This window comes from Melozone crissalis, unplaced genomic scaffold, assembly GCF_028551555.1.
Source record: "Melozone crissalis strain CALT ecotype California unplaced genomic scaffold, PUWL_Pcris_2 ptg000013l_1, whole genome shotgun sequence".
Classification (NCBI taxonomy): domain Eukaryota; kingdom Metazoa; phylum Chordata; class Aves; order Passeriformes; family Passerellidae; genus Melozone; species Melozone crissalis.
This window is the reverse complement of record NW_026535791.1, coordinates 35,997,668-36,020,937: the sequence shown is the minus strand read 5'-3', so window position 1 is coordinate 36,020,937 and position 23,270 is coordinate 35,997,668. Positions and strand designations below refer to the sequence as shown.

Sequence of the window (23,270 nt, the reverse complement as noted above, 5' to 3'; positions counted from 1 at the left end):
ACCTTTTTTGAATCTTCCATTGGTTTCAAGGCAGTATTATTAGTTGCAATTGACTTGTATTTTGGTTTTTTCCCTCCACAGGAGGAAGAATTTCTCGCCAGTCGGTAAGTATTATTTTCCCACATAAAAAGTTGCCCTTCTGATTCTCTTTGGGTTACATTGTTTTGGTAATGTTCGCAGTGCCCAAAATAAAAATAAGCCTATAAACATACATTAAATGTATGCAATAAAGACTTACTGGCAAATGTGCAAAAGCAGCCTAGTAACTTATTAAATTCTAGCTAAGCATTAATTTGCTCACCACCCTGATAAAATGTTTGTGGAGCCATTGCTGACTGAGTGGATGTTGGTAAGTTGGAGATCGGTCCCTGGAGCCCATCCTTCTTGCAGCTGAGTTGAATCTTTGAACTGTTAAGCACATGTGTCTCAGGAACCCTGACTCTGCCTTTGTATTTCTTATCTTGCAAGGTTTTGCTCCACAGACTCTCCCTCAGCAGACAAAGTCAGAGCTCTGCCGCGGGGTGGTGGCATCCCCAGGGCAGGGTGAGGTTACAGAGGGCATTATAAAACATATAAAACCTTCAGGTTACCTTTTGGTGGTGGATCTGGTGCTTCCTGACCAATGAGGGTAACAGAAAAGGTTTTGGTAGATGTGTGTGTGGGCACATGAATATTGTAACAGAGGACAGTACGGTGCAAAACAAGGACAAGCACGCATTATATATTAGCAAGGATTAATTGTATTGTCTCTTGTCTGTAGCAACTTGGAAAAACAGAAGGCCTGTCACCTGGGAACGACCCAGTAGCTTTCTCTTGCATGGCCCTGTCAATGCTCAGCTCCAGCTGTGACATGCAAACCCCCTCCAGTTTGGGGGCAGCCACTAAAACCAACCACTGGCTGCTGTGCCAGCATGGGAGTGCACCAGGCACAGAAGCAGTGGTGGCTTGGAACAAAAACCTAGCCTTGCTGCATTGTGACCTCCCCAGACCAGCATGTAACACCATCCTAAAGAATAAGGCCTTGTGTAGGGTGATGGCAAAACACTGGAGAGGTTTGTGAGAACCCCAAGTGGTCAGAAGATTTTAGTGAGGTGTTGTGAAATTCAGATGGACATGGATCCCACCAGTTCCTGGGCCAGGACTGCTTGTCTTTCCCTCTGTAAGCAAGAAAAGACATGGGGAGGTCTTTGTTCTGCTTCAGGAACAGACATTGCCTCCTCTCCACCTGGGCTATTCCCAATTACAAGTCACACAGCCTGGGTTTCAGTAACCAACTTAACCTGTGCTGAACCAAAGCTTCAGTGTGTGACTCTCCACCCTGTGACCATTTGCATGGCTTAGGGGAATGCTGTGTGGATGGGGCACAAGGCATTCTTCTGGGTGAGCTCCAGCCCTCCAGCACAGTATCCAAGCTGGGAGTAGTTGTCCAAACCTCCTGCTGCCTTCAGCTGAAGGAAATGTGGAAGCTCAAAAGAATTTTACCTAATTTTGGGATACGTGTGAATAGTCTTCCTTTGGAGACATCTCTTTCAGCCCATGGAGGATGTGATAAATCAAGAGTCACAAGTTTCTATTTAGGGCTCAAAATTTTTGTTCTCTGAAGCTAGAGGAGTTCCACCTGGCACTGGCTTCAGCTGAGATGGGGTTCTTGCTGTGAAGCCTGCTTATCAAACCATGGGTAGCATATGCAGTATGTACTTGGTTCTGCAAACAACGAAGGTCAGCGCTGTTCAGGCTGCTCAGGCATCCTCACGACTGAGTTCAGTCAACAATGCCCCTGCCACTCTCTTATGTTCATTTCTTTTGTAGGATTCCCAAAAAAAGCCTGTTGTAGCACCCAGGTCTCCAAGTGTTGCGTTGTTTGTTGAGACTTTGCTGGAGACAGTGGCTTGCAATTTACTTGTGTCAGGCATGATTTCCCTGTCTCAGGTTTTTTTCCTTTCGATCTGCAAAGTTAACTTCTTCCTGTTTCACACAAAATAAAGATTAATTGAATTCCTAAACTTTTCCAATCCAAACAATGCCATTTTTAATTAAACTTGAGCACTAAGAACTGTTTTGCCTCTGGAAATGTCTTTAAAATTTGATTCTTTGCTGCTTGCAGAGTTAAACCCATAAAAAAGGTTAAAAGGTAGGATTATGTTTAAATTGCATCCCCAGTAATTTTTTTAGAAATTACATATTCATCCACTCCATGAAGCCAAGTAGGTGATCAGAAATTAAAGTTACAGTTCTAGTGACCATGTCAGATTTGTACCTGATGTATGCTCTTAAACCATTGTCTCAATGGCAAGAACTGCATGATGATGACTATGGACATGCCTGTTGCAGCAGGTGAAGGCTCAGTGAACCTGGCAGCCAAAGCCATGTCAGCACAGGTTAGGAATAAAGTCTGTTCTGTTATCAGGTCTGAAGAAATGAAGGATTCTTCATCAGGCATTTTTAAGGATAAGTAATTTTCCTCAGGGATCTGCCTGAATGAAAAGTTTAAAGGTGTATTTGTTTTAATTACAGGTGCTTAAAAATAGCCCTGAGCTTCTAACAGGTGTACTGCAGGGGCTTGGTGCATTTTTGATTGGTCTTGGATTTTGATTTTTGTTTTTCTAAAACATTGGCTTTTGCATATTTTTAGATATCAGTCAAGATTGCTGCAAGGGTTAGGTGCTGGAGACCTCAAATGTGCATAGTACAACACTTGTAGGTCATTTCTAGCATTGCTGAAGGTCTCTTGCAAAATGAGAGGTGTGCAGACCTCTGGGGACCAAGAGAGGAAAGTGACAACTGACTCTTGGTTCAGGTAAACTCCTGTCATCCCACAGAAGCCTGTGCAGTGTACAGACCCTGAGTACCTTCCCACTCCCACTGAGCCCATGTTGAGCTTGCTTGAGCTGTGGGTTGCAGTGAAGAGTGTTGGTCTGGGTTGCACAGCTCTGAGCTCACATTCTCTCTTGCCTCCAGAGGCCCCGCTCTCGCTTCCCCTCGGGAGCCACCTTCGTCATCAACAGTGAATTCTTCGAGCGGTTCTCCTTCTTTGTCACAGCAGGTATGTCCCTTGTCTCCTTGTGCTGAGCATTACCCAGGCCTGACTTGGGTTTGTAACCTGTTATTTTGATGTTTTTCCTGCAGGTGTGCTCATTATATATTGCATAAATTTCCTGCGCTGGGACGTCAGGTTCACTGCTGCCATCTACCACACATTTGTTGCTCTGTGTTATTTGACGCCGATCCTTGGAGCCATCATTGCAGACTCTTGGCTGGGAAAGTTTAAGTGAGTGCTTCCTCAGAAAGCAGCCAAAGATCTTGAAAGCTCACCTGAAACTGGTATTACTTAAATCATCACCTAAACCTGCAGCTGTGAACATCAGCTTCAGAGCTGGTGTTGCCTGCTCCAGGATAGTTTGTTTTATTTCACCAAAGCTTGAGGTTTTCACTGATTCAGCTCAGACTTGAAACTGCACTGTGAGTTAACAAATGTTCCAGGTCTGCTAGTTGGTCAAGGGTAATAACATGCTTTCCCAGCATGCTGCATGTTTTTTCTCTCACCTGGGCAAAAAGTAAGCAAAACTAAGGAGAGTATTCACCAAGCTGTGAAAATAGATACTGGGATTTATAATTACATAGGGCAGTCTATCTACCTGTTGCAAGTGGCCAACGAAATAGTGAATTACTGTGTTGTCTGGTGTTAACTGGGCCTTAGAATAAGTTTTAAAATACTATGTGATTTCAGAATTGACAGATCAGTGAGGCGGTCTTGCTGAGTAGGAATTCTTTCTCCAAATGATGTCTTTAGTGTCTTTAGCTGCAGGCTAGTTGGTCAGCATAGTACCACTGCAGTGCTTTGAAATGTAACCAGGTTATTTCCAAGAGCTTTATCTCCCTCTCCTTTCCTGATGTTTTGATTCTAAAAGTGTTTACTTTGCCTAAGAAAAAGCACAGTAACGATTTTATGGAGGGTTATGAGCCATGAGTGTAAGACCTTGCCAAAGGTCTCCCAGAGATTAGAGATGTGCTGTGCAGTCAGCTGCACTGTCTTCTTCCGCTGTAGGGACAGCCCCTGGGAGCCCAGGGCTGCAACCACAGCCCTGTGAGCTCTGTGCAGCTGCTCTGAGCAGTGCAAGCTCACTGCAACTAGCTGGATGTCTTACAGATTGCAGCCTAAATATATTGTGCACTTGCCTGTCTACATGCTATGGTTTATTTTTTAAATTTATTTTGGCTTTTTCATGTTTTATCAAGATGAAATTTTCCAGAGCTCATTTCTCTTCTCCTTTAGTACTTGGATATGCCTGTGCTGCAACTGAAAGGCCCAGGCCTTTAACAGGAGCTTGCTAGGATGGCTTAAACAAGAGAAAACATGCTTTAGGATATGCCATTAGGTATTAACACACAAAAATGCAGCAAGGTGTCATGAGGAAAGCTTAAACAAGAATTTTAAAAATATCTATGATGTCAAGTGGAAGGGGAGATAACCTAGGCACTGTTAAGGACCCTTAAAGGAGAGGCTCCAATCTTCCATATTCCGTGTACTTGGTGCAATGCCTGTCAAGAAGTGTGACGGGACAACTCACAGATCATTGGATGTGAATTTCTTGGGGAAAATAGTACAGAAACCACAGTTATTTTTTTAATTGTGTGCCATCAATGCAGTGTCAATTATGTAAGTCTTTGCAGTGGGTTTATAAGCCTCACAAATAAAACCCTGAAGTTTCACTCCTGATTAGCTCAGTTTCAACTTTAATTGGAGACTTTTCCCCAGGTTGCTAGGTAAATAAAGTAACTCTGTGGCAGCGCTATAAAAAAGCGCACCCCATTAAACTGTGTCTGTTAAATACCACTAAAGAGCAGACTCCATGTTGCCCCACTTTATAGATTTTGTTTTTACTACACTACAGGTGAGGTCAATTTTAAGTCAGAGAAACCTTGTTTAAAGTGAGAGGAACTTGCTCAATTTCCCTCTTGTGTCAGGGCGCTGCTCCAAGCTTGCTGTGAGGATCTCTTGCCTATGTCAAATAGCTGTTCTAGGTCTTTGAGCATTGTCCTTCATTCTCCTACCTTGCACTTGATTTGGGACCACTCCTGAATGCTGGGGTTTCAATAATTTCACATCATTGCATTGTGTTTCTCCTGCTTTTCCTCCAACCTGGAGACGTGTGTCTGTGCCTATTGAACGGAGGCCCACCCAAGGACACAAGCGAACATGGATTAAACTTCAGCTGTGTACTTAAAATGGAACACTCCTTTACTTACAGAAATGAGGATTGGACCATAAAAAGGGGAGGCCAGGTGATTATGCAGTACTATTGCCCTAGGCTCCTCCTGGCCAAGGTAGTCAGGCTGAAAGCCTGCAGCCTGCACTCTTCAGTGCAGCTCTTACTCAGATCTGAGTGTAAAAATGTTGGTACACTTACAGCGAAGAAGATGGTGTTATAGAGTTGGTGTTCACAACAGTATTTCAGGGGTATTGCCATGTGTGAAGCAGATTTCTGATTTTTCTCTTTACTCCTGCAACTGAAATATAAAATAACAAAGAAAAATAAATCAGTGTAAATTGCAGATTTTAGTTTTGCAGAGTAGTCCATTTGATCTTCAGCTTATAAAAAAGATGAAAAGGGAATTCTTGAGTTGATCAGTAAAAAGGCAACCATTGAAGATTTATAAGTATTTTCCTCTGACCTAGTGATACCCATAGAATCCTTTTGTTATTATGCCTTGCTTAATTAAATAAAGGCTATGTAGAATAATAATAATAAAAAGAATAGAAATACCGTGGCTGTGGCATGTGACCTGATTTTTATAGTGGCTTCTGACAAGTTCAGTCCATAACTCATTGTATCTGTTAGGTTTTTTCATTATCAGGAATCTTTAAGGTAAGCAGAAGACTGCACTAGCTGTGGAATTATCTTTGTGTTAGTGTGTTAACATATCTAAGAAAATCTATCTCCTCTCTTGACAACAGGACCATTCTCTACCTGTCCATTGTCTATATAATTGGGCAGGCAGTCTTGACTGTGAGCTCCATAAATGACCTGACGGATCACAACCAGGATGGCTCTCCCGATAATGTAGCAGTGCACACGTGAGTTGCCTTGTACATGGTTTTTTCCCAGGCTGGTCAAGGATAGGAAAACTTAAGTTTGTTACTTGAATTTCAACTGTCGTTCAACCAGTCTATTATGTATGCTGTAAGAACTAACCCAAAACTATATATTTTTTTTTCTCCTTCGTTCCAGTGCTCTGTCCATGGTTGGCTTGATCCTTATTGCTTAAGGTACTGGTGGGATCAAACCGTGTGTGTCAGCATTTGGTGCAGATCAGTTTGAAGATGATCAGGTAACAATGTCTTACAGATTTTCAGTTATACAGATTCTCTAACTAATGTTTTATTATAGTACTCTAATATTATACAAGTTTAGACAGGTGCATTACTGCAGGGTTTTCCTGAGGAGCTGAAAAAGGAGCTTTTTAATTATTTATCTTGAACTTTGAAAACAGAGGCACTGATTTTTTGATCTAGGCACATCAATGTGGTTGTGGCTAAACCTGCAGTAATCCGTGGGTTTCTGGGCTTTGTGTGGGTCCAATCTGGCTAGCTCGAACCCAAGCCCACACGGATTTGCATGGACAGAAAGCAAGAGGCGAGAAGCGCTTTTCTCCACATGGGTACAAGTATCCTGTTTATTGCCTTGGGACAGGACACTCCTGGCGGCAGCAACCACCCAGGTAGAAAGGAGGGTGTGGTACCCTTGCAGTGGAGTTTTATACCCAAGGGGGATGGGGGCGGGAAAGAGGACTGCGGCCAATGGGATGCCATTGGGGAGGGGCGAGGGGAGGGGTACCCATGGGACAGACCACCAGGTGTGTAGAAAGGCGGGCATGGTGAGAAACCATGTGATGAGGAAGGGGAAATAACAATCTCCGTGACATAGCATACCCAGTACAAACTTCCCATCACCCAGTGCAAAACAACTATTAAATAAACTATTTAGTGCAATGCAACATAAGCCTTTCTAAACATCTTCCTGTTTTTACTGTAGGAAAACCAAAGAAGTAAGTTCTTTTCTTACTTTTATGAGAACACTGCTGTTGGAAGTTTCATATCTGCTATAGTCATCCCACGGCTCATGGGTAAGGTCACATGTTTGTTGACGATTGTTAAACACCAGAAAAGGTGTGTTGGATTGCAGCCCAGTCCAGTTAAAGTTCAGGTTCTGTTCTCTGACACACTGGACTTATCTAGCAAATAGTCTTCAGTGTGTCATCCAGCTTCTCAGAGATGAGATACTCTCAAAAACAAGCCAGTTGAAAACCTTCATTGCCTTTAGGGCCAGAAGTGCTAGATCTGAAGAGACATGCTGGAGCTAGCAGCTTGTATGCCTACTGCACGTTGTAATTCCACTAAGGTACAAATGTGTCACAGCTTCCAATACCTGTGGAGTATCACACTTGATAGAATTGTATTGCTTCCTGGGAAAGGAAGGGGGGAGAGAGCCTTCTCCTCTGGAAATGTGCCCATGCTAAGTACAGAAGCATCTCTGCATGTAGGAATACATTAATCCATGTGACAAAGTAAATAATTTTTCATCTTTTTAAATAAGAAAGTTATGTTCTCTTTTGCTTGTGAATAGCATGATCCTAAACAAACCCCAGCAATTTGCTAACCTAGGTGCATATGGATTTCTGTGGCAAGCTTGCACAGATGCCAGCAGTTTCACAAGGCTGCTTTTCCCAAAAGCAAGGAAACAGCATGTGAATTCTGGAATAACCCAAAAGCACTGGGCTGAACTTCTGGCCTTTGGATTTCTTGACTGGAAAAGACTCTGTAGAAGAGTTTTAGATGTTTGCTTAATGCAAATTCTATCCTTTCCCAAAAAAGGAAATAGACATGCAAATGGCACAGCATGTAGTTTACTTCCTTGCTGATACAGGGTGAAAAATTCCTTGGGAAAAAAATGACAAATTGAGCTGAGGGAAGTGATAACCTGCTTCAGCCTGGAAAGGTTTGATCAGAAGACTTATACAACTAAATCAAGACATGAATTATCTGAAAGCTACTATTTTTTTCCCAACCATATTATCTAAATCTCCTCTTAGAAGTAGTATGGTGAAGAATGTAATGATTTTTCTTTTATTTTATACTGCTGAAGTCAGTGAGAGTCAAATCTGTGACTAATGCCAAGGAGGGGAGGGGGCTGGTGATTGTGATTTTGTTTCAACAAGCTACACTTACATCAGTAGAATCTTCGTTTATGAACATGGCCCAAAACTTTTGTAATCTAGTTCCTTTCTCACTAAGGACATGCTTTTGACCCTTCTAGTGTAATTCTTCATGTCTCAGTGTAAAACTAGGTGTAAATTTCCTGTGAGGAGATCCTGAGAGGCATTAGGCTGTTGGGCCTGGAGAAGAGAAGGCAAAGGGGGCATTTTAACCAAGTATAAAAATCCCTGATGGGGAATGAAGAGGACAGAGCCAGGCTTTCCTCAGTGGTACCCACTGTCAGATCAAGAGGCAATGGGCACAAGCTGAAATAGAGGAGGTTCCCTCTGAACATCAGGAAACGCTTTTTCACTCTCAGGGTGATCAGCAATTGGCACAAGCTGCCCAGAGAGGTTGTGGAGTCTCCATCTGTGGAAATACTCAAAAGCCATCTGGACACATTCCTAGACAATTGCTTCCAGGTAGCCCTAGCTGAGCAGGGCACTTGGCCTGGATGATGCCCTGAGGTCCCTTGCCCCTTGAACTGTTCTGTGATACATAAATCCCCTTTCCAATATTGAGAGATAAGTTGGATACTGATCCTCCACTCTGAGGGTGTTGGTAGACTGATTTGTTGTTCCCCCAAGAGTTTTCAGTGAATGCAAAGACCAGAAACCATTTGGAAAACATCAGCAGTGCTGACTGGGACTTTTATTTGATGTTATTTTTACTTCAGCTTCAGAGTGTGGCATTCATACCAAACAGGAATGTTACCCACTCGCTTTTGGAGTTCCTGCTATCCTCATGGCTGTTGCCTTGGGTAGGTGAATCTCTTGCTATCCTGTTGCCTTGGTAATTAGATGATAATCTCAGAATAATGACAGTGTGATAGAAATTCCCAGGTATTGACCTCTCCCAGTACCTGATCATTTCTGTGATTTTTGACTTAAATTTTTTCCTGGGTGGGATTAATCTGATGTACTCACTTTTACTGAAGAGTCTGATTTACCAGGAGAGTTGGATGGGGCTGGGCTGAGGCATGAATATATGCTTGAATTCTGTACATCATGTAAACTACTGGCTATGTTTCTTGGATTACTGGTGTGTACAAATCGATCTTTTGAATGCAGGGTGGGAACTCTCAGAAAATGTGTGTTTTGGATATTGTCTCTAGTCCAGGATTATAATCTGTGTAAGGTGATTGTCCCTGAGCTGGAGAAATCCCGTATTTGATATGTCAGTACTTCTCAAACACCTGCATTTTTACCAGCTGTGCCACAGGTCACTCCCCAAGCCTTACTGCTGCCCAAGAAACTGGGGGTGCCATTAGGTGCTTCAGTATCCCTGATGGTCCTTGTCCTTCATGGTCCTGACTGGGAGCCCACCTGGCTGCCAGTGCCCTCGCCTTGCCCGTGAGCCCAGCCCAGGCTGGATGGTGGCTGTGGGGCTCTGCCTGTGCCTGCCCTGTGTGTGGGATGGTGAGGCTGAGCAACGTGCCTGGGAGCAGAGGACACCTTGGCCAGTCCTGCATTCAGGCAGAGCCTTGTGTGTCCCTGCATGATGTGAGCTCCTGAAAAGGAGCCCCTACAGCAAGGCCAGAGTCAAGGTCCTAAATGCCCTCGTTTGGACCATCCCTCAGTCGAGCAAACCTCCCACTGAGCACTTACTGTGGGAGTTTCCAGATTTAGGTTTTTGTCCTGAATAGAAGCAATCTCCTGCTATTAATTTGATTGGTCTTACTGTATGATAGCATGTGAATAGGCAATTGCATTGCTTCTTGGGAGGCTTATTCCCACCCTGATTACCTCTTTGACTTGCAGTTTCCATACCTAATTACTCCCCATTATTTTAATTTAATCCTGAGTTGCTTTTCTGTTTGCATATTGTAGTTGTGTTTGTAATTGGAAGCAGAATGTACAAGAAAGTTAAACCACAAGGAAATGTAATGCTTGAAGTTTCCAAATGTGTTGGAGTAAGTACTGCTTACATTCCCCAAACCCCTGGCAGCCATTCCTAAAGCTGTTCTGTAAATGTGCCTAAATGAGAAGTCTGTCTTAATATGAGGAAAGTTTCTGAAGGTTTTTGCTTTATTACAGAAGGCTTCATACTGATACCTCCACATTTAGGGTGTCTTTTTATGCATATCCTGACTTATATGCGGATCTATGCACATAGGAAACAAAATCAGGTGTCATTGTTATGTAAAATCTTATCCCAACTTGTGGGAATCATTCCTTCCACATTTGTGCCCCTTTATGCAGAAAGAGACAAACATGCCTTGAGCTGAGTCAAGAGCAGAGCTACTAGTGCATCTTATCAGCAAAAACTTATTACTTATTAAAAGAGTATTATTTACAATCCAGAGGTTTATTGATCCCCACTGCATTAAGGAAGTTCTGGGGGTTGCACATCATTGTGATCTTGCAAGGAAAGGAGTAGAATCTACAGGAATAGCACCTCATATCCCAACTTTGCAGAGCCTCAACTTTGAGATCAAATTTATTCATGCATGAGATACTTCATTCTCCATACAGATCTGCCATCTTTACGCAGCTCAGCCTATTACCTATCTTGTAAGCACTGTCAAGACCAAATCTCTGTAGGTGACTTTGGCCATTACTTAGAGTGCTGCTCCTAAGGCCCAGCTTGGCTGTAAATGTTATTCCATGCAGAAAATCTTAGGAGCTCTTTGGGACCATATTTGTGTATATTCAATGTCAAGATGTGAGACATACCTACAAGATGAAGTTTATCATATTAAAATGTACTCCTACAGCTATTCAGCTCTGTGCATATGACACTACTCTATTTACTGCTGTACATAAGTAAGTCTGAGGAAGGCAGATCTTCCAGCTCCTCACAGCAACCCACATGGAGAGGGACTGCTCTGAGTCCTCAGAGAATCTCATGCTCTGAGCTGTTTGGTTCACCTGACCCCAAGTGCACGCTCTGCTGGTTATGCAGTGTGAGGCCTTAAAAACAACATTCCCCTAGATGACTGGAGCGGGTAACAAAAGTTGAGTCACCTTTAGCACCCTCTAAACGCATGAAGCCAAGAGCATCATCTCTAATGACAAACCAGTTTTAAGTATTTGTAGTGCCATTAAACATAATTCTGTCTCTCCTCAGTTTGCCATCAAAAACAGGTTTCGTCATCGCAGCAAGGAGTTCCCCAAGAGAGAGCACTGGCTGGACTGGGCAAGTGACAAGTATGATGTAAGTACTGGGGGAGCCTCCTGTGCTGTGACATCTGCTGACCCTCAGCTTCTCTCTCTCTGCTCTGATCCATTGCCTCATGCACTGGGCAAATAGTTTTGGGCCTCTCCATCATTCAGTAGCTGACCTGGCCAAACCTCAGTGCTCTCCTGTCACTGCAGGTTATCTCCTCAGCTCCTGTGGGAGAAAGTAGAGCTGTGTGACTTAATGCCCTGTGTAATCGTAGGCTGTCCAGGGAAATTCAAGGGAGACAAAAAAAGTTCTTTCCCTTCCCAAACAAATAAAAACATTTAAGTTTTTTTGTTAGGGAAATAGCGAGCATTATCTTTCTTGCTCTATTTCCCATATCTCATGGCTGCAGAAAAGGAAGAGGGAAGTGATGCTGCCTGTCATTTTTAATGTACAGGTTAGGGCCATAATACTTTTCCTGGCAGCCACAGACCCCCAGCTGGGTAATAATTAGCATTGACTCCATGATTGCAGAAGGCTGATCAATCGCTTTATTATCCTATCCTATTCCTATCCTATCCACATCCCCTTACAGACAGTCCAATACAGCTTTGACATAATTAGTCAATCAATCCAAACATCATCCAATGTCCAATTAAGAAATCACCCTTGGGTAAACAAATCTCTGTAACACATTCCACACGTGCACACCAACAGGTGCAGCAAGTGGAGATGAGAATTTTTTCTCATTCTTTCTCTGATCTTCTCACAGCCTTCCCCAGGAAAATGCCTGGGAAAGTCGTCTGTTGCTCTCTGTGGCCAGAAAGCTGCTGCCACCAAACATGAGAATTATGCTTTGTGATTTCGGTTTAAGTGGGTAAACACTGCATTCCCTCTGCGCTCATTACAATTTCTTATCATGACTCTCAAAGCCTTGTATGCCATAGTTCCCAACTTGTCCCTTGCCTACTATCCTCTCTGTCCTGTTGCCAATGGCAGCACAAACCTTAGCCTGTCACCTTTATTTTCCTTTTGCCTGTATGTTTTGTTCTTATGTGAAATTCCTCAGTTGCCTATTGCTCAAATGCCCACTTCACTAAGTGCTGAATCTCATGCTGCCATCAGTGTACATGCAAAGAGGCCCAAGTCTTTCTGATATCAGTCACCTTTAACCAGCAGCCCTTCCCACACACACAAGCAGACTTTGTACTGTTTTAACAGAAGTCATCAGATGTAGCCACAACATGCAAAGTTGAATGTGTGGGTAAACATTACGCGATGGGTCTTTACCTGTTGCTGTCATGTCAGTAGCAGTCTGAAACTGTCTCGTTTTTTTATTCCCTTTCTTTTTGAAACAACTCCTCTTGTGTGATTTTTATTTTTTGCAGAAACGACTGATTGCTCAGATAAAGATGGTGTTGAGGGTGCTTTTCCTTTACATCCCTCTCCCAATGTTCTGGGCACTTTTTTACCAACAGGTAAGTAGAAATGGTTTGACTTGGTAACTAGAGCTGTGCTGTGTCAATCTACATACTCTGAGGTCTCCAGAGAGAAAAGGTGCCCATGGGAGTATGGAAAAACAAATTCTTTATCCTGGTTTCATTGCAAAGGGTAGTCACTGAGTCATGTCAGTACAAGATGATCTGCAGCCAGGGGCAATCTTGGTTTATCTGAGTACACCCAGGATAGATTCAGATTGACTGAGGCCTCTCCAAATCTTGTATCAGCCTGGGACTCAGGGGATGGAACAGTAATTTAAAGCTCTCTTAGCACTAATGTTTCTTCAATTGTCAGTTGTCAGATGAAATTTAGGGTCCTTGTGTAAATGAGCTGGAGAAGCAGGGTTTAAATGATCTGGATGCTTAATCACTCACACATTGTTATAAATGCCTTACACCTTCAAGCAGAAGTGTGATCCTGTAAGTCCCATTCACTTGGTGGACTGGGTGCTCAAGACCCACAAAAGCATCAGTTATAGTGAAGCACTGAAGTAGGAATTTAGGAAGATGCTTGAGAGAGAACCAGGGGTTAAAAGCCTTCTCAAAGGCAGATGGGAGGAAGCTTGCTGCAGAGTCCCCATGTCCTACTGCTCCAGTGCAGTGCCTGTGAGCTGTAGCTGCCAGCGTGACCTGTTGCAATTGGAGCTCTGACTTCCTGCTATGAAACTCAGAGCTCAGTCCTCATTCCCAGGGTAATATCTCGGGCAGTGCTGTGTTGTGGCTGGCTGGAGGATCTTGTCACAGATGCAGCAGTAGCGTTCTTGTCCCATCCTGGGCTCAGGCCTGAAGTCTGCCCTGCCTGTCCCAGCCACAGGCAGTTTCTGGGGCAGGGGGCTCCAGGCAGGTCAGGCCCTGGCTTGTCCTCTGCCTCTGGGAAGGAAGGAAGGATGGGTGAGTGGGATGTGGGGGCTGCTGGGGCTCAGGCCGGTGGCACACGGGCCCTGGGCTGGCTCCTGTGCCCAGCACCCAGCAGTGCCCTGCACAGGATGGCCCTGCCCTCTCTCCAGCTGATTGCTGCATCTGAGTTATTTTCTGCTGTATTTCACAAAACAAGTAAAGGAAGTGGAATGGGCCACTTTGTTCCAAGGTTTACATTGCAGACTAAGAATACTCCCATAGCAAGCTAGCTTTACTTTTTCTTGTATTGCATGTCTTTTCCAACACTTCACTTATGAAAACAATTCAAAAGGAACTTGAGAACGTTGATTTACTGTGACATCTAATTTTTTCTTCTCTTATTAAGGGGTCAAGATGGACACTGCAAGCCACAGCAATGAATGGGGATTTTGTAGGTTACTTTTTATTCATTTTTTCTTTAATTACCACTTTTCAGACCTGTTTTATTTGTTGTCACAATATTAAAAATTATTTCTTTTTTTCTTCACCAGGGTTTTCAAATTCAACCCGAACAAATGCAGGTATGTTAATTTTCTATCTACAAATTTCAAGTATTTCTGAAAGATTGCATACATATTGCCCTCACTTATAAAAAGCACTTTGAAAAATATTTAATTTTTCTCTCATGTTCATCTTCCCCAGATTGTGAAGCCAATCCTGATTTTTATAATTATCCCAGTTGCAGATTATTTGGTTTATCCTTTAATCAAGAAATGCAAGCTGAATTTTACGTAAGTTGATGTTATTACCTGATTTCAACAGAGGCTCATTTTATTGGTTTCTGTAACTGGCTCTTCCAGCCTTAATGTAAGAAAAGAGCAAGCATTCAGCTAAGGATGAAAGAGAAGTGTATTTAAAATGGTTTCATATTTCAACAAAACATAAAACAAACCAGAATACTGCAAGTGGTATGTAGAGGCATCACAGATTATAAGAGGAGAATCTAAGAGAAGAGTGACAATGTTTTTCAGTTGAGGACAAAAATCTTTTGATTGCAGGAGAGATGATCTTGATTGCTTTCCATATCCTTTATATCTACCCCTTCTCCCTCCTGAAGAACAGAGGTGGTAGAAGTACAACATACATCCTTGGCATTTGCCATGCTTTTGGCTAAAAAGCAACTGAGACACAAAATATTTCCTCTTCAGTCTCAGCTGGGAAGTCTGACTTACTGAATCCTTCTAGGTGAAGCTTTGGGGGTATTCCACTTTATTTTTCAATGTTGTTAATGAAGTGTCTGGCAGTTGCAAGAATGCTTGGAGAGGCAGAAGAGAATACAGTTCTTCAGATAATTTTCAAACAGCCAAAGTGCACTGCTGTTTTTCCATATAGCTGTTAAAAATCTAGGATGTGTGCCATGCTGGGAACACTGTCATTCATTTGTGCATATTCTGAACTGGATAAATGGTGCCACAAATGACACATATACTCTAAATCTATCCTTACAGCTTAACTGCATGTCAGCAGAGGTCTCCTAATTCGACAAATTTCCCTGACCATTTTTGTTCAATCTTATTTAAACATAGCAATATGGAGACAAGCTGTTACTCTGTTTTTAAAGGCATATCTTCTTGCCTCTTTCTTGTTTTACAGCTAACAACTGTATTGGATTGGGGTTTTTTCTTCCTGCAAAACCAGATTTTTTTCAGGAACCTAAAAATCATGGTCAGTCAATGTTTGAGCCCAGCAGATGCAGAGTAACAGGTTGTTAGGTTGCTGCAGGAAAGATGTATTTCCTGACAGTGAGACTATGAATTGAGAGGTTCCCAGCTTAGCAGAACACTTTCTGTAATAACATCAGCCCTCCAAAATGTGATAATGTGCTAGTTGTGGCCATTTGAGTTTCCCAGAGTGGAAAGAAAAAAACAAGCAGCTGAAGCTTTGAATTGTCACTTGTCTTGAATCTCTTGTGTCTTTTGTTGTGCCAGGCCCCTGAAGAAGATGACTGTGGGGATGTTCCTCGGCTCCATGGCCTTTGTTGCTGCTGCCCTCGTGCAAGTGCAAATAGATGTAAGTTCAGCCACATGCAAGTATTTACTATTAATATTTAGCTGTTAATTCAGGGGAAACAAAGGTGTGTTTAAGGGGAAAATCTACCAAGACTCCTAAATTTGGAGCCAATCATATAAGCATAGGAGTAGAGGGAGGGGAAATAGACTGCAATACTGTTGTTAGCATAGTAAAATTAACAAGCAACAAACACCATTCTGCAAAACACTACATTGCAGTTAGTACAAATCATGCATTAAAGGCAACCTCACTCTTTAAACTGAGACTAAAAGCTGGAAACCAGACACTTGGTTGGCCCACCAGAGGGCAGCTTTTTATGTTTGACCTCTTCTGAGATTTAGACTGGAGGTGAAGTGGGACAGTCTGGGAAGCATCATCACAGCAGGTGCAAAGATGACACTTGTGGAAGGAAGGATTTGTCTCCCCTAAGCTTCCTTGCCCCAAAGGGAGCTGCCATGCCTGAGCCCAATGAATTTTCCCCTGTAACTGGGATGTTGGCAACACCTCTGGGTGGTGATCCATTGCATCCCAAGATCTGAGCAGCCATCTAGAGGTGTCTGTTGAGGATGAGGGAGTTCTTTCCTTAGGCAACTTATGAGACCAGTAACAAAACCTGATTCCAGTCTCCTCTGTCAGACAGTCACAGAGCAGTGGGCAAATGCTCATCTTCAACATGAAATATTAAAGATTACAGTAATTATAATAATTTTTCCAAGTGACCTTGAGCACTGATTTTACCTTTTTCCTGTCCTATAGAAAACCTATCAAGTTTCCCCTGCAGCTGGGCAAACTCAAATTAAATTAATAAATCTGGGTGCTGTTCCTGCAACAGTTCAGTTCCAGCCTCAACTTCAGAGTGTGGAGGTAGCACCTAAAGAGGCGGTAAGTAAGGGCAGATGAGAAACATTCTAATAAATAATAAAAATTAATTAAAGCTTTAGAAATCTAAGGGAGTTTTTTAGGTTATGATGTAAGATGTAACTGAAAGTCTGTATTCTATTACCATCTTCATAAGCTGTCAAAACAGGTGGGGAGGTGTTCTTTATCTTCTCCTCAAGTCAGACCTGATAACTCCCTCCAGAGGCTATCTCTGCTAATGGGCCATCGAGTCTCACTGCATGACTCATAAAATTACATCACACCATTGTGAAATGCAAGCATTGTGAACCAAGCATTTCCACCTGGGTGTAATGAGAGGCTCAGAACACCACAAGAATCACTGGATTCCCTGAGGACAAGAGCTTGATAACTACCTCAGGACCTCTAGAAAGATCAGACCTTTCTACAGGATCACCCCTTAGATAGAATCCCATCCATCACTCCAACAATGACTGTAGCTACCATTTCATCAGACTGCTACCACTAACCTGGCTGACAGGGTGTCAGATCCAATTCTGGTTCTGTCAGTTTTAGCCAATGCTTTTGTAGTATTACCTTTATTTTATACTATTATTTATTCTACCATGTTTTTACTCCAATCATTTTAATGAGTTCTCTTTTTTTTCGTACTGTGGAATGAATTGTTACTGAAAACACAGTGAATGAAGAAATGGTAACTATGTCAATGTTTGAAGTATTACCAGTTTTTTTTACAGGTTTTCCCAAGAAACTTCCATAAACTTAAGAAACTTGGAACTAGATGAAAATTTCACTCTTGTTAAAAGGGCTCCATTTCCTAAAAGTAGCCCCTTCCTGCAGTAAATGTCCATTCAGCTCTAGTGAGTTGCTGCTATCACTGTGAGGATTGACACTGTGATGACTTACCTGAACAGGGAACTTCTGTGGCTTCATGTTTTGCTGCCAAAGAACTATTCAGGTTCTAATACAGCACAGCATTGGTAGTTCTATTGACAGCAAAATGTGGTGGCTCTGATGGATGTTTTGGATAACGAAACTTAGAAAGTGTGTTCTCTGATAGCCTGCAGCTCTGTTTCTCTCGAAGAGGAGAGATCTTATTCCAACCTCCTCCAAATTTGCCTCACACAGGAGCAGAGTTGTGAGGAGAGGATAAGGGCACCCAAACTGTATACAGACAGGGAATTGATGTACCATGGTACACACCTGAAAACTAAAGGTATAGAGTGCTCTATTTCCTATTACAGACACTTTATCATCCAGATGTGGATTATAAAGTGCTTTTCATAATCCCATAAAACAAAGAGCCTATTTTAGTGTAGCACTAACATGTTTATTAATGGTTTAAGTATTTTATGTTGAATAAATGTGTTTTGAATATTTAAAACATGGCATTACTGCTTTTTTTGGAAAATACTGCATCACATCTTATGCTAGTCCTACCTCTGTGGCTGAATAAAATTTTACTCGGTGGGTATGATAAGCCTGATTTATCTGGAGCAAGAAATAGGAAAATAGAGCAGCTATTCCATAATGCTTGTGGGAAGCTCATGTAACTGTGAAGCTTGTGTAACAAATTAAACTAATAAAAAATCATGATCAAATGGAATTAATGCTTGATGTAGAAAACAAATCAAAAATGAAAATGAGGGGATGTTCATGATCTCTGGCACTTCAGAAGTAACATGTGTAAACTTCCGACCCTCCCAGAGCCCGTAAAATTCTCTCAATAGACAAATATGCAGATGCACAGAAATCCATTGCAATTTGTCTTTGTAGACTGGCTACATGACATTTGAGACTTCTAAACTGCAATCATTAGACATAATTTCTGCAACTCTAAATAAAACGGAGCATTTGGAGCTGCTAGAGAGACAACGCTACACTTTCGCATTTAAACAGCGTCCAACAGACATCAGTTCTACTTGGGTAAGTCTGCTTATTTCTTAAGATATGAATCAATGTTCTGACAACGATCTATGTGGAGTGTGTGAGGCTCAGAGGACAAGCTCTGGATAAATTTTTTCCACTGTCTTGTTTTCTGTCTCTCCTTGTCTCTGCTGGACCAGTAAGACTGGTAAGCTGCAGAGAGTACACCAGGATGTCCTTTAGAAAAAAAATTACCAATTTCTTATGTACCTTGACAACTACACTTTCACCAAGACTTAGGTGTGTGGTCATACAGTGTTTGCTAGTAGATGTATGTTCTAGTAGGAACCTGAAGAGGAAGGTCTGGAGTCTTGCTCTGAAGCCTCTGTTAAGTCCCGCTGCTGTGTAATAGTGCATGTTTAAGCTGTTCTCTGATGCCAGGAACATATTTTGATAATGGTCTCTTCCACTAGGTAGAGGACAATGTCACATCAAAACCAGCAAACAGAGAAAGTTTCGTGAGGTAGAGTTTTTTATGTTACCTAAATTTTGACAGTAGTGTGACTCTCTCTTCAATCTGTCTTTGGGGAGCCTCTTCTTGTTGAAATAAAGTTTTCTATACTTCAGGAACTCACATCTTGCTGGACACTTCCCTTGACGTTTTAGGGGATGGGATAATGTCTGAGTCATGATTCACTTAAGTTATTTTGCACACCTGCTTGGGTATAGTTTAGCTAAAATTGGAAGTGTATGCTTCATTCCATTGCCTAGATTTTTTTTATTGAACAAATGGCATGGATTACATATCTATACCTCATTTTTAATCCTGCATAAGAGGTATCCAAGATCACCTCTCCCCTCTCTGCTTTTCTTCTGCATCTCCCACTTGCAGATGCATTTCCTACTGGTTGTAGTAGTGACTCACTTTTGATGTTCTCCTGAGGCAGTGGGCTGATGGGGATCTAACTGGCTTTTTGTATTAGCTACATTTCTAGGAGATTTAGAGTTTTTTCCAAAATGTTAATTGATTAAAAAAAAAAAAGGGCTTTCAATGGGAAGACTCGATACTTGTTGTGCTGCCAATATATAATTGAAAGTAAAGCCTGTATTCTTTGACTTCTGTATGTTTTGTGTAGTATTTAATCACTCTTTCATTTTAAAGGTTCATAAACAATTTGCCTTTAACTGCCAATGTTGTAATGGACAACATCAGATTTGGAAAACTGGATCCTCTTTCTGTCAGTAATTACAGCATTCTTCCAAATCCAAGCTGGTAAGCATTTCCTTTATCCTAATCTAATCTCCTACACATACTTGTCCTTGGGAAAAGGGCACAGAGCTTTTTTAAAATATATGATGCACACAATTGACAACATCTATGGTCTGAACTGTGGGGTTTGGGTTTTTCTTTTTCAGGCCATATATCATTAGCGCTTCAACGGCTCTGACCTATTGTGTAGTTTCTTCCAAGATACTTGACTATGGAGTTGCCTATACCATTTCACTTGATGATGTGAGTTGCCACTGTTATTGGATGGACAATATAGATAGAATTCCTTTCCATGCTGATACTTTTCTTTAATTAAAAAAACACTTGTAGAATTATTCCTCTCGTCTTTAATCCTTTAATTTCCTCTTGCTTTTAAGTATAGATGATAGAATTCTGGTATCCTAAACAGGACACAAAGCCATTGTTAACTATGAAAATAATGATGGTTACAATAATAACATAATGCAAGAATTCATGATCACCACTAATGGCCTTAAACCTTTAGCCCTGTTAGACACTACAGATTTGCATGAAGTCTGCTGTAAAAAAGCTAGTTTTTATAACTAGGTATACAGTGCTTCATGTGCAATATTTGTTATTTACTCTGAACTTTCTATATGATTAGAGAACTGCCTAGAATGCCTTAATTGTGCACACTCATTATTACTGTTCCTAACATGCTTTTTGCAACTTCTAGTGTTTTGCTAGCATACTTAAAGTTACGTACTTTGAAGATATTTTACCAAGTGAAGTCCATATGGCTTGGCAGATCCCTCAGTATTTTCTTCTTGCATGCGCAGAAGTACTGTTCTCTGTCACTGGGCTGGAGTTTTCATACTCACAGGTAGGTATTTTTCCTGAGGTAACAATCTTGGTGCAAGTTAAGATCTTCCACGCTGGATTGTTTTTAAGTGGTGGCTCTGTGCTGCTGCTTTGACCCCTATGTCCCTCACAGCTCCTAGAAGGACTGTATAGACTGATGCAAGTTGGCCCTGTTTAGCCAAGGATTTGGTGTTTTCCATGAACCTATGCTGAGTTATATCATTTGAAGACTTGACAGTACTCAAATTGCCTCCTCCCATGTAAATTTCTATTGAAACTAAGTGCAACTGTACTGCTGCAATAAAACCAAACTGGAGAGCTCTCAAATATAAAATGAGGAAGTAGTGAAACTTCATCTCCCCACCAGTTTACTCCATAAAGCCTTTTTGTTAACTTTTATAAGTGTTATAATTAAACACTTTGAATTCCTTTGTCTCTTGAGTCCACTTTAGTAGCTGTGTGTATTTCTTCCCTTCATTCTGAATCTAGAAACTGCAGTGATGGACATGTTGTAAGGTGTGATTTGCTAGGTGATGCACTCAATTTCTTCATGTCATGTGTGCCACGTGTTCCTGAGATGTAAAATTACCCCTGTGCACCTGTTAGTTACTTGGTGTGTGTAAGTAAAAGGTGTTACAGTTAGTGTGCTAGCGGTCTCTTGTTCCTCAAAGCCTTCTCCAGGCCTGTTTAGCTCTCTAGCAATGTTTAATGTCAAAATCTAAATTTAAAAAAAGCCCCAACCACCACCAAAACCTAGCAAACCATTAAATCCTGTTTTCCCACAGAGAAACAGTGTTTTTTGTAAGGTCAAGGCTGCAATAAATGCATCAGAAAATAAATGATACCACCAAAACTTAAATGTCTGTCCCTACAGGCCCCATCTAACATGAAGTCAGTGCTGCAGGCTGGATGGCTGCTGACTGTGGCTGTTGGTAACATAATTGTCCTTATTGTGGCTGGGGTATCTGCAATCAAACAGCAGGTAAGCATGCAAGCAGTAGGTGTGCTGTGATATTGCACTGGGTAAAAGCCGCTATTAGTGGTGCTCTGTAATGAATTAAAATGGCTTTCTGAGTGCCATTCTGTGTCACTCAATGTCTCTGAAACAGCTCTGACAGTCCCCAGTTGAAGCTAAATTTTTTCAGAAAGAGCATGAAACAGAGACGTTGAGGCTTTTCAGGTAGAGTTTCTGATTTCTGCCCACATTTGTGGTTGCTAGGTCAGCTGTAAAAATTTTTAAGTGGAAGCAGAATCAGTACCAGCCTGGTTTTAGAAATCTGACCAAAAGGAAGGAGCTGAGTTTCCTTCTCAGTCTTTCACTCAATTCCCAGTTCCTCCAGGAAAAGGATGTTGCAGAGTTTTTCAGCATTTACAGAATTTTTGTTTTTTCAGTAAAGATAGAAATGCTGAAAGAGCCTCAATTCTGAGTTGCTTTAATATGCATTATATGTTTAATTCATACTTAGTCCTGTAAGCCATATGATACTTGTTATGTGTGCTCAGTTTCACATTCTGAGTTTCCTTCCTGAAAATACTAAAAGGGTGTAATGCTCTTGACAAATGAATATTGGTGGATAAATTCTGGATTGTGTTTTACTGTTTTTTTTTTCTTTGCAGTGGGCAGAGTATGTGCTGTTTGCTTCCCTGCTGTTGGTAGTTTGTGTCATTTTTGCTATCATGGCTTCTTTTTATACCTATATTGATCCAAATGAGATTGAAGCCCAGTTCAGCAAAGAAGAAAAGGAAGAAGACAAGAAGGATCAAGACACCAATGAAAACGAAGCTGAAGCTCATTCTTTTGTATAAAAGCTGTATTCAAGGAGTGTTTGTAAATCATGGAAATCCCACTCACTCCCCTGCAGTCAGAGGAACCCAGGGTATCAGTAATAACACTCTGGATTACATGTACAGTGGGAGACATTAAGCAAAACTGTTCTTACCTAAAGTGCAGCCTCTCTAGGGAAGCAACAGGAAAATATTAGTCTCTCTCTTGTACTGAATGTGGTATCCTGAAGAAACTCCAGCAGAAGTTGCACTCTTAATGTACCTCAATCTTAATTATTATAGCCTTATAATATATAAATTTGACTTGGAACTATTGGACCCTTTGAAAAGATGTATTTTTATACTGTATTTCAATTTTATATCGTGAAGGAAAGAAGACTTGTCAAGGAACAGCAATTGAAGCCAAGCTCTCTGCATGATCTCTCTAGCATCACTGTTACTTGAAGACAGCAGGTCATACGTGCCTTAAATTCTTTTGTACTTCCTTGTAGATAATGGGAGCAAAGCTCTGGCAGTGATCAGATTTAAAATGTTGTCTGTGTTCCAAGTGGCAGGAACTTGGATGTGCACTGTAACATAATGCTTTATCTGCCTGTTAACTACCCATTTAACTCCTGTTATGTCTTTAGTTAATATTAGAAGTGCCCACTCAGGTGAAATGATAACAGCAAATGACCTTTGGAACAAGCAAGAGCAATAAAACTTACATAATAACAAAATAAGGGAAGTGTTTTAAGAGCATGGCTTACAGTTGCATGGTAACAAAACTCCATACCACCTCTGTGCTGCCTTTATCTACACACTCCATCACTTAAAGCTAACGGATCAGGGCTGGTCTATATATCATAACACCAAATTTATGCTAGGGGAGATGAAATTTTGCCGCTTAACAGGACCTGCTCCT

At 41.6% G+C, this 23,270-nt stretch overlaps 1 pseudogene; it reads left to right on the top strand.

Moving 5' to 3' along the window:
* The first annotated feature begins 2,312 nt into the window (after positions 1 to 2,312).
* LOC128934594 (solute carrier family 15 member 1-like) lies at positions 2,313 to 22,387 on the top strand (annotated as a pseudogene).
* Positions 22,388 to 23,270: the final 883 nt, after the last annotated feature.